The sequence below is a fragment of the Rhododendron vialii genome, chromosome 13a, assembly GCF_030253575.1.
Source record: "Rhododendron vialii isolate Sample 1 chromosome 13a, ASM3025357v1".
Lineage (NCBI taxonomy): Eukaryota > Viridiplantae > Streptophyta > Magnoliopsida > Ericales > Ericaceae > Rhododendron > Rhododendron vialii.
The window spans coordinates 19108113-19120362 of NC_080569.1; the positions used below are offsets into that span (position 1 = coordinate 19108113).

The window sequence follows — 12250 nt, forward strand, 5'->3', positions numbered from 1 at the left end:
GATGGGGGACAATTTGGACTCATTGATAAAATAGGGTGCATGTTGTGATGGGGAAGAAAAAGGATTTTGGGGGAAGCACATCACCATTCTCATTTAGTTTGGTACGAGCTTTCCATCCCAAAAGTTCATATTTAGATTGCACTCCGATAAAACCAACTACTTATAGTTATAAGGTATAAGCCTGTTGAGTACTGCCCCAGATCGGACCCTCGAGAGTAGAGCTGAAAATTAATCATTGGTCTATCCCTTGAGATAGGAGATGCAAATAGGGCTCTCACTAGAGTGCAATTTTGTTTACCTCTCTTAAAAGACGGTGAACATTATCATCTTTCATATTCGTTGAAATAGTATGGATCATATTACAAAGTGATGTCATGCTTACCATGTAATACATTTTTTGATAAGCATGACATCATTTTGTGGTGGAATCCACACCATTTCAATCAATAGAAAAGAGGGTAATGTTCACCCTCTTAAGTGGAGGGTGAACAAAACTCAACTCCTCTTACTAGGGAATGACAGACAACTTGAGTTATCAAAAAGAAGTCTCAAGTTTAGGCATGTCGTGGATGTTCGTTATGTCAAAGTTCAATAACATCCAAAAGAGTCTCTAGCACCATGTGCGTTCAAGTAAGCTCATTTATAAATTGATTCGCAATTAATGACAACTAACAATCAACTTCGGCAGGAGCTTTCGAAGCTCTCTTTTTGCAGATTAACCAAGGTTGATCGCAGAGACGCGCACTAGGCCCACTGCTTAGCCAAACAGACTTTTTTTTCCCTTCAGCGTCTCCAGTCGCACGAGGAACCCCTTTTTGGACAGGAGCTACGGCCGGGCAATACTTTTTGTTTACCTAGCTCCTTTCGCTTATTGTATATTTTGTTGTTCCCCTGTGCGTTTTTATTTATTTATTTTGGTCTATAATCTGTTATGTAAATTGTTATCCTTTATCAAATGCATTTCTATCATGTTCCAAAAAAGAAAAAGAAAAAGTACTCCTTCCGTCCCTTTTTAAATGTCCCGCTTTGTAATTCTAACTTATTAAGAAAATATCATCATTACATATTTCACATCAATTTTTACCTCCACTTTCCCTATTTACTCTTTATGGAGACATCATCATTACACTTTTACTCACTAACTTTTCAAAATAGAATCTACTTTTAGGGGCAAAATGAAAAATGTACCAACTTTTACTCACTAATTTTACAAAATGGACACTTATTAAAGGACAGCTCAAAATGAAATATTGGACTTTAAAAAAGAGACGGAGGGAATAGTAACCGTAGTAGGACATTGATTAGCACGTCAACACGAAAGAAAGACAATAGCTAAAGAAAGATCAATCTTCAACTTGACAGTATCCATTTGGCAGATCAAAGCCTATGAAGCTCAGTGTATAACCAAATCTTTGAATTGGTCCCTAGTATACTATTCAGAAAAGGCAGAGCACATGATGAAATCATCAGCTCATTCAATCTGCAAACCAGTGCCAAAATTGTCTGAAGGACATTCAAAGTCCTAGTACAGTCACTCAAAAGGAAAAAATTTGCATCACAAATCACCATCCTATGCCGTATATTAGGCTTGTCAATGGATTGGATTTAATCTGAATCCGATATCGTCGATCCGGAATTCGATAATCCGAATCCGATAAGCCAAATGCGGATCGGATTCGAACTGTATCGGATTAAATCCGGGGCTTCTTCCGGGCTGGCCCATCTAAGTGGACAAAGCCCCAATAAGTCCTGTGCATAATTTCCAAAAGAAGCTTATAGCCGAGTAAGTCCTGTCCTGTTATTCCTTCCAAAAACACCCTTAAGTGCAATTAGTGCCCGTCTACCAACGCGCGCATGTCCTTTCTGCCCATTTATGCACGGACCCGGGGGCTTTGCTGCCTGAGGAGCACAGGAGCCCCTACCCACACTCTGCAAACGCTGCCGTTTTGATTAAATAAAAAATTTCAACCACTAATTTGCTATCTTATGGAGCAGAAACGTGATTATGAGAGCTTTAGAGACAAAATTTGATTATGTCTCTTTAGAATAATATGATCAGAATAGTAAGATCAAACAGATTAAAAATTGGACCACTTAATTTTTTAACTATATTTTTAATATATAAACGGTCTCAAAAAATTAGTGCTCAAATTTTAACTCCGATTGAATCGGTGCAAAAATCTTGTTATTCTTATCATAGTAAGATCTTGTTATTCTCATGTTATTCTTATCATATTAGGCCTAAATTCTGAAGTGATTTTGGGTGTTTTGTTAACGCCTCTAACGATATCGAACGAAATTCATTTTTTACAGAGACCTTAAACGACATATTTAGAACAACATGAGCGGCTTTGTGCTACCCGAACCGGAAGAAAATGAGATCTGTGCACAACTGCTGTGCACGTAGCACAGCTCGTTTATTAAAGCCCATAACATTTTTAATTGGATAAGGCCCACTCATCTTGGTCCAGTAATAATTCTCTCCCCTCATACAAACAGAAAAGTGGGAAACCAAGTTAACCCCGGAACCCCCGCCGTCGCCAAACCTCGCCGGTTCTCTGGTAGCCGGTAAAAAGTATGTATACTCCGATGATACCCCCATCCACTCTCCAACGACGTCCTTCTAGATTCCTCCGAGCTCAACGACGGCGTCTCCGCCCTCCGCTTCGCCGGAAAACCTTACGTCAGCCCGAGATCGGCGGTGGGGTCTTGTCTCGCTGTCGTTAACTCCTGGCTGTTGTTTCTTCGGGAGAAACAGAGATGATTTTGGGATCTAAGTAGATGTTGTTATCGAAGGCGCCGTTGGATTCCTCCGCAGAATCGGACGTAGAGCACCGCCTCCACCGCCGACTGGCTCCGTTTACTCGTGAAGAAGGCTTTCATTCTTCGATACTGCCTCAGATCTGGAAGGCATTTATGTTGCGTTTCAACGAGTTTTAGAGAAATTTTTAATTTTTTTATTAAAATAATGATTGAAAGTATATATAATGAATAAAAAGAGATAAAGAAAAAAAATGAGAATCGAAGATAAGTGTAATGCGTGGAGAATAATGATTGGAAGAGAGGTGATGACTATTTTTTGAGTTGAATTTTTTTTTTCAAATCTTAATTCAAACAATACATTAATTTTTAAAAAATTTTCCCCCTTGCTTGCAAAAATTTTGGAAGAAAAAAAAAAACGGATTGGATTTGGATTTTACGGATTCGGAGTATTTATAAAATTCGGATTGGATTCAAGCAATTTCGGATCCTATCGGATTTAGATCCAATCCGGTCCATTGACAGACTTACTGTAAATCTAACTCCCTAAGAGCATGTACACTAGATTAGGTAAAAGAACATCTTAGGTATTTTACCTAAGCAAAAACCCAAAATAAGCATTGCACCATGTTAGCAATAGCCCCTTTTGAGGTTAGGTAAAATAAATTTTGCAACACTAGGTAAATTTACCTAAAAATTATTCACCATTTATACATTTAATATTATTTTATCTCTCTTCTAGCCTCTCTTTCTCTCCGGCAACAAGAAAAAGAATAGTGAAAAGAAAAGAAGAAAAAAGAAAAAGAAAATATTATTTTAATAGAGAATATGTAAAATAAATAGTATTTGTATAGTATTGAAAAAAATATGGGTAGTTAAAAGAAAAAATGTGTATTGTTCATTGGCAATTTTGGCTCAATTTCTGCCTAATCTGATGTACTTGCTCTAAGAGAGCATATACACCAAGCAAAATGCATTTTACCTATTCAACAGTTCATTTTTTTATTTTACTACTTAAATCTCTTTCAATCCTACACCAATCTTCTCTATTATCTTCTCTTTTCTTATAAAATATTACTCCATCCGTCCCTTATTTAGAGTCCAGTATTCCATTTTAGACTGTCCTTTAATAAGTGTCCATTTTGTAAAGTTAGTAGATAAAAGTTAGTGCATTGTCTATTTTGTCCCTAAAAGTAGATTTTATTTTGAAAAATTAGTGAGTAAAAGTGTAATGATGATGGATAAGCAGAGAAAATGGAGGAAAAAACTGATGTGCAAGATATAATGATGATGTCTTTTTAATAAGTTGGAATTACGAAGCAAGATACTTAAAAATGGATGGAGGGAGTAAAATATTGTAAGAGAGAGAAAGAGAGGGGTAGAGAGAGAGAGGAAGTGGGTGAAAGGGCAGATGAACACTCATCAGGAGAAAGAAACTATTGTTTATCTAATTGCTCATGAACAATTTCTCTGTTTTGCTATTCTGGTGTAGCTTTTGAGACTTTCCTTCTCCATCCATCCTCCTAAATAATAAGAACGGGATTGGGGGATGCCATTTTTCAATTGGGACAATTTTGCCCTTTGATTTCGGCCATTTTACTAATTGCTCAGGTCTTTCAGATGCTCTCTTTTTTCCAATTATGCCCCTTGATTTATGGGGGCTCACTTTTGTTGGATATCTACGTGGATGTTATTAGCCCACGTCTCCTCCACTTCCTTTTCTTTTCTCCGTCTGGTTCAGACGTAAACAGTTGGAGAGAGAGAGAGAGAGAGAGAGAGAGAGAGAGAGAAATTTCGGGGCGATTTCCGGCTTCCTAGCCTTCGACTGCGTTGCCGCTTGCTATCCAGAGGTAACTGTTGCGACTGTGCTTCTTTTTGGTTCTTTTCTTCCCGTTTTCTTTTTTCGCACTTGCTCCTTGTGCTCTGTGGCTCCTGCGGTATGCTTATTGGGAGGAGATGTCTGTTGCCGTTGGTTTCTAGCTTTCCACTTAGTTACCTGGGTTTTCCGGGATCATTTGGTCATGCGGCTTGCGTTGATTTTGCCTCTTGTTTGTGGTTGTGTTACATCCCTTGGGGTTGGCTTGGTGGGGTGTTTTTGGGGTTTGTTTGGTAAGTCTTGGTTTTTGATTTGAGATTTTTGGGTTTCGATTTGTATTTGACTGTTTATCTAGCGTAATTTTGAATTTTTGGACTAGATTCAGATTTTTGCTCACAATCTTTGATTTCTGAATTACGGTTTTTGGTCACAGAGTTTGATTTCCGGATTCAGAATTTTTGGATTAGGGTTTTGATCACGGACTTTGATTTTTAGTTAGGGTTTTGATTTTGGGTTTTGATTTTTGGTTGGGATTATTACTGTATATAAGGAGTGACTCTATGTAAATCGAATTTTGGATTAATAGTTAGACTCGAACTCTGGTATCACACTCGCTAATGGAGTACATCCTCATATTTATATGGTGTGATTCCTTTTAGTCAAGAGGTGTTCCTTTAAAACTTGCTATCAATCCGTGCTTGGTTTTGTTGCTCCTGCTATGCCGTGTGTCGCTGGATGTGTTTTTTGGAAACCCTTTTGAAGCGTAAGACTTATCTATAGCTTGTTTATATTTTGACTTATATGGTTGTGTTGTGCTTACGGTTAGGATTGTTTATGAACTTAATGTGTAAACATACAATTTGTGTTGACAGGTGACTGTGTATATATGCACAAGAGTACTACAACTGGCCAGTTAAAAAACCTAGCTTTAATCTAAACATCTAGCATAAACGTTATATCATATATAGCTTAACAAACATCACCATGTTGTAGTGTCAAATTCAATGTTCAAATCACAGATCCAACTAGATCGATTAAAGCAACAGTCTTTCCTTTCCTGAGGTTGCAGGACAATTTTATGCAATTACAGCATCCTAAATGGCACCAAATGCAACTGGCATCCCAAATGGCACCAAATGCAACTGGTGTAAGCATATTTTTAGGCCATTAATACTGAACCATTCCGTTTACATATATATAGTACTGGTTTTTTTCAGTTTTCGCATGGTGATTTCAAGAAAGAGAACATGATTTATTTCGATGTCATGAAATTCACCAACATCAATCTACCATTTGCTACCCTTTGCAAGGGAAAGACAAAAAACTAAAGCTCATGTCTTCAATTTTACTGATCAACTTGAATTTTTCCCTCATGCAATAGGTTATAAACTGCTTTTGTCAAGTACTACCATAGGACCTTTGCAAATACCAGGACATATTTGTTTAAAACAAAGGACTAACTATCCTCTCTAAGAAAACTTCATGTCTGGTCATTTTAGGGACTAAGAATTAAACATAAGGATTTAGTAGGTAACAAATGAAAACAATGAATGAAAGGAGTATGGAAATTGGTACCAAAGGCCAAAGGTTTCTTTTCCTTCCATTTTTTAAATTCTCAATATTCTGCTTTGCTATAAGAGTTTAGGTTTATGTACATGTTCAAGCAATGAGAAAAACAAAGAACAAAAACTAATTGCTATCTACTTAATGCAGGAAGCCAGCAACAACTTCCACTCCCGTTGCTCCACAACTTAGCTGAATCCAAAAAGTGCCACATGACATTTAAGGCCTACATGTGCAAAACCTATGCAGCAATCGGCAAGTGCAGATTCAACGTCCACTCAATCTCCAGCTAAGGCACTGTCAAGGATTTGTGACCAATTTTCAAGCGGCCAAATAGGTAAAAAAAAAAAATCGAATGACTGATTTTATTCACCAGTTTCATTTGTTGTCTTTGTTCGTTAGACATAGGTACAACTTTATGTGATACTACTATACATCTCTTTGTCCGTGGTGGTATCTGAAAGTGTCAAGCTCTACGAATAAGGGAAAAGGAAAAGCCACCTATGCCAAGGATTCCTTCATGTCTCTTTTTGGTGGTTTGTGTTTGGAGTATACAAAATTTTAGCTAATTGAAAATTGGGTGAAATAGTTATGGTATTTCTGCCTACATTTGCTATCTTCGTCTTTTTTTTAAAAATTTAGCAAAAAAGTTCTTACAATTAAGTTTGATACCTATCTGTCACCTCTCCATTTATGGGGTTTCTTGATCAAATTTATTGATTAACAACGATAGTTTGTACGTGATCAAGAGAAGAATTCATAACAAAGAATTGCTTAGCTGTAGATGTCATTTTGAATCCCACAGTCACTTTCAAAGAACATAAATTAAACTTATCAATTCGCTCTATAATAGGGGCAACCAATGAAAGAGACAAACATTGGGGTAGTGATCTGTGATAGAAATGAAAGTGTCAACAACTAACCCTTTCCAAAAGATCCTTTTTTGTTCATGGTCATTTTTCTATAATCTATTGCGATCATCATAATAGGCGCAGAGAAAAAATTCGGGATTATTATCTCAACGTATGCAATTTTAGATGGCTATATTTAGTTTCTTGAATATGTGCACCTTTGCAGAAGCACATAGATGCAGTCTACTGTTTCATTTCCTTCTAGAAGAGTGGATGACATAAATTAGAAACCAATCAAAACCATACTAATATTTAGCTTAATCCATAAGGGAATGGATTTCATGGAACAATTAAAGTTCAAAGTTCAAACTAACTTCTTTTTGAATCTACTATGAGAAGGTCATTTGATTTTTTTTGTTCCAACCTTGATTTTGATTATTACTTAATGGACTTATTCTGGCTAAGTTGCGGAATTAGGTCATTGACATCTATTTTTGGTTGGTTGGATTCTTATTTTTTCTCCTGTAAAAGTTTGAAGGATTAACAAATTTAACGTCTCCAAATGTTTATGTTATATTTTGAAATGTACGTTCTAAAATATATTTCGCTGGTAATGTAATAGTTTCTTTATCCCTTAATTTGAGTTAACTTTTATCCGATTGGTTGAAATTAAAGCTTTTGAATGTGTTCCTGGACCGGATACAAGACTATTTTTGTAGACAAAATTTCAGTATTCCGGAGGGCATGCTGTCCGCTTTTTGGTCACAAGGTATTCATCTCTACTCTCTTGTTGGTTATCCTTATTGGTAACAGATGAGGTCTTACTTTCAAAATTCCTTAGCTTTTAGTTTTTTTTTTGTTTTTTATTTATTTTTCCTCTTCACAATCCCTAGCTGATCTGATAACGAGGAATGGAAAAGAATCTAAAATCATAGTATACTCTTACAATCTTGATTCTTGAAGTAAATACCGAGAATAGGCCAGCTAAGAAATGCTTAATAGGAGCTTTTGCTTCCTAACACCATATTTATGGCCGAATAAGCTTATGAATAAGCTTCTGTACTCTCACAGTTTTTTGCCTTCCCAAAAAGGGGTCCTTTTTAAAAAAAAAAAAAAATTGCCCCAAGAATGGACTCTTATTGAAATGAAATCACTAATTCTTGCTCCAAGGATAGTGGAAGCATTGATTTTGAAGATGGGTTTTGGAAATCCTGTGAGGGTCACTTAAGGAATGGTACTAAGTTGTTAGAGATAAATTAATGAATCTTTAGTTTAAAGACGGGTGAAGATATTAATTTTGCAAGTCATATTAAGGTTTGGTAATTGTATTGTCTTACTCATAAATAGAGCACATGAAAATGGATTCTTTTGGAGCTGCAGACGCATCAATGCTTCTCAATACAAAGAGCAGATGAAGAGCTTGCAGGAGAGGAAGGAGGGGTTTAATATAACTACTGCTATCTATGACTATTGCGAGCTTTACTGGTGTTATGCTCCTTCAGCGTCTATAAATAGACTGCGCACTATGTGGTCTGTATGTAAATCATCTAATCCTTTTGCTACTTTGATCAATCTATGTAATATATATTTCTACTTGTTTCCATACTCTTCTATTACTTCTGGCTCTAAAATTACAATCAAAACATATCTAGCCTATATCAAAACTTGTTCCCTTCAACGGGCATGCATTCGTGCTGTGCACGAAGGTGCACCTAGTTTTACCTAATATGCCCCGTGAACCTACACCGATGTAGGTGCTCTAATTGGATATATGAAACTCTTTTCCAAGGGGGCTGCGCTGTTTCTCAGTCGCAAATATCCATATCTCATTAATTCTTTAAACGGTCCTAGTGGGCCGTGATCAATCAGCAAATAACACCAAGAAAATAGATTAGAAACTTAATTGCTCATTTTATTACTACAATAATGAGAGAGAGAGAGAGAGAGAGAGAGAGAGAGAGAGAATAGCAAAACATGTAATGCTGATGTCTGTTGACCAGAATGAATAAAATTTTTTAGACTATCAGACAACGAATATCTTTTCCACCATATCAGTACATATTGAGCAATTAAGAAAGAAATACAAAACTCATTAGCAAGTCAGATTACCAGAAGTAAGCAATTCCTGTGCAGCCACTAGGTCATCTAGAACAGGTGCACCTGATTTTCTCCAATTATTGGCATCTGGAGTCTTAAACCTATCCAACAACAATGCATGCATCCCCACACTTGTTGCCGGCAGATAGTCCTTCCGCATGCTGTCTCCAATGTGTAGGGCTTCTTCTGGTACAACATTTCCAGCCTTCTCCAACGCAATCTCGTATATCTTAGGGTTTGGCTTTTCCACACCTTCAAAACCAGAGAACACACCAAAGTCCCACTCGGTTCCCTAAATACAAAATCACAAGATATTAGTACTACACTTTCAGGCGCTTAGCGGTACAAATCAAACCAACAAAGTAGAAGTTTCAATGAGATCTCATTTCTTGAGTTCGTTAATATTACCTGATTCAAACCCAAAGCAGGAAGAATCACATCGCGTTACTAACTATCCCTACTTTGAGACCATTTTTACGAGCCCATCTTAGGAATGGTTGAGAACCCAGAAAGATAGTATAAGGTGCAGATGAACCGAACATTGCATATATGCGCTTGAATACCTTCTCAAATGTGTCCTCATTGTAATCGTACTCTGCCTGTCAAAAATTCAAGATCAACAATCATTCATTCCTTGGAAATGGTAAAGTTGTGTTTGGATGATGGATTCACTTGGCAATTTTCAGAGGAAAGGAAAACATAAAGGAAGATAATGAAGTGATTGTGTTAATTCACGTCTTCTGTTTTCCTGTCATTTTCCTACCCTTGATATATCCCTCCAAAAATTCGTGATTTAAACACAGCCCAAAGGTCTCATTAGTGAAAAAGGCAGGGAATACAAGGAAACATGATCAATTAAACTCTCTTACCCTGATAAAGGAGTCTCTCACGCAAGTCTTCCACCAAACAATATTGGGCATTTTGTCTGAATGACCAAAACATGGATGCTTCTTTGCCATATTGGAGTATGCAAGTTTAAAGCCCTCGTGCACACGTTTGTAATCAGGACAAGGCAATCCAACAGATTTGGCTAGTCCCCAAGTTTCCCTTTGTAAGCAAGGATTGTACCTGTAACATCCACTGTAATACAGCGTAATTTTGCTAATAAAGTCATGTTGAAAGATGGTTCTGCTGCAGTTTCTTGTGTTCTAGATCACATGTGATCTCGGGCCAGTTTGATGTATCACTTAAATGCAAGTTCTTGAGGAAGGTTGCAAGCACACTGACTGATGCAAAGAACAACCACACCCATTATAAGAGCAATACCTCATGCATAAATAATTCAATATGCGTTATAAAATGCGGCATTGTTTTCTCAAGTAAACAAGGATTTCCCAACCTGCATATTACTTTCAGCTAATTGTTGTGCCTTAAACGATAAATTGATTAGTGGTTTACATTCCAAAAGAATAATTGTCAGGAGTGAGTTGTAAGGGCATGTTACACCTCTCAAAGCATGGTCTATCCTGGAGTATGAGTTGTAAGAGCATCCACACTCCAAAGATGGCATAATTCCTTGCCATTCCTCTAAAATGGCAAATTGGGTGCTACGCCCACAAACAAAAGATTCTCTCAAATTTGGCAAATGCCAATTTCTTTGCATTGCATGGAAAAATTGCCATTTTTAAAGAGAGAGAGAGAGAGAGAGAGAGAGAGCGCAAAACAAGGGTGCAAAACCTTTGCCATTCTTTTGGCAAAATGACACTATTTATTGCCCAAAAATGAGAACGGCAATGGCAAATTTGCATTCATGGGTGCGGATGCACTAAGTGGGTCAAGAAAGTTAGAAACTTAAAAAGTAGTACCAAGTCTTGAGTTAGTCACTAGAAAAATCCAACTTCTGGAATCAAAATCCATCATCTTAGGCTACTAAATTGACCAAAATCATTACAAAGTAGAACTGCATTGTAAAATCTTTACCACTGAAGACTGCATTTACAAGTAGTTGACAATTGGATAGAGCATGCCCAACAGCGAAAATTGCTCATGAACCATTAAATCTAACTTAAAGGTTGTATTCGTGAATAGTGACCGTTTTTCTATGTCCATCAAACAGTACTATGACAGACTAATTAATCAGAAGTCAAGAACAAGAGCTTAATTGATTTTCATTTCACCATACACGTGTACCAAAATGTACAAACTCAAATTCAAGCAGGCGGGCCTCGCCCACAAAAACATCGTTCCATTTTATTTCCATGTCAATTTTTACAGAAAAGAAAATGAATGTCTGTAATCTGTGCAAGGCCTCATAAAATGGAAAAACAACAGATCCAAACCATTGAAATAGAAAGGTCACCAGTAATTAATCATCAGCACAACCGCATGAGAGAGAGAGAGAGAGAGAGAGAGAGAGAGAGAGAGAGAGAGAGAGAGAGAGAGAGAGATGCATGTTTCTCATCATCAGAAGCAAAATTTTAACAGATGTAGAATAAACCCACAAAGGTATTGAGGATTTCGAACATACCCAGAAGCTCAAATGGATGGGAATCTGCTTTGGTTCGGCCGAAACGCCATTTGTAGCCGAGCTTTGCCTGATCTTCACATTATATTATACCTATTATATAATGGAGACGAGAACTGATACCAAATCTTTAGTTTTTCTTTTTTTCTTTTTTTCCTGCTACCAAATCTTTAGCTTCGTTTAGGAGTCCATTTGTACCACTTCCATAGTCGTCCCCATGTTTTAAGATTCCTATGGATCATGCTTGCAAATATATCCTTGTACTTTCGTTATTCTACTTTTTGGCCTCCATTTCCTTCTTCTTTTCTTTTCTAAATATTTTTCTTGTCTGATCATCTTCACCTCTATTTTCAATTTACAAATTGATTACCTTCTCCTTAAGTTGCTTTCGTCTATAAAAGACATCTTGATCCTGACTTTTTTTTACAATTTTTCTTTACTTTTTTGCGTACTAGGTCTTTCTAAAACGAGCAAAAGTCATAATAAAAGGGCCCGGTCAAAAAAAAGACGCAACATTATAAACTATTTGTAAAAATAGTAAACGATTGACTTGCATACGGGATGTAACCTTACAATACATAATCATGATGTGACAAGTACGAGATTTTTGTTATTGATTACAATGAAAACGTGACAATACTTATTTACTTTCTCATTTGTGTATGAGCATTTGGTGTAAATTACTAATTTTGCATGAAA

General features: G+C 36.8%; 1 long non-coding RNA gene and 1 pseudogene across 1 annotated transcript; one reads left to right on the plus strand and one right to left on the minus strand.

Annotated features, from left to right (window-relative positions):
• Nucleotides 1-4480: 4480 nt before the first annotated feature.
• On the plus strand, nucleotides 4481-8591 carry LOC131313327 (uncharacterized). The gene is made up of 5 exons (XR_009196167.1): nucleotides 4481-4610; nucleotides 5570-5723; nucleotides 6290-6476; nucleotides 7710-7759; nucleotides 8338-8591. It is a non-coding gene; the product is annotated as an uncharacterized LOC131313327 (long non-coding RNA).
• A 364-nt stretch (nucleotides 8592-8955) lies between these two features.
• Nucleotides 8956-11629, minus strand: LOC131313326 (uncharacterized; annotated as a pseudogene).
• Nucleotides 11630-12250: the final 621 nt, after the last annotated feature.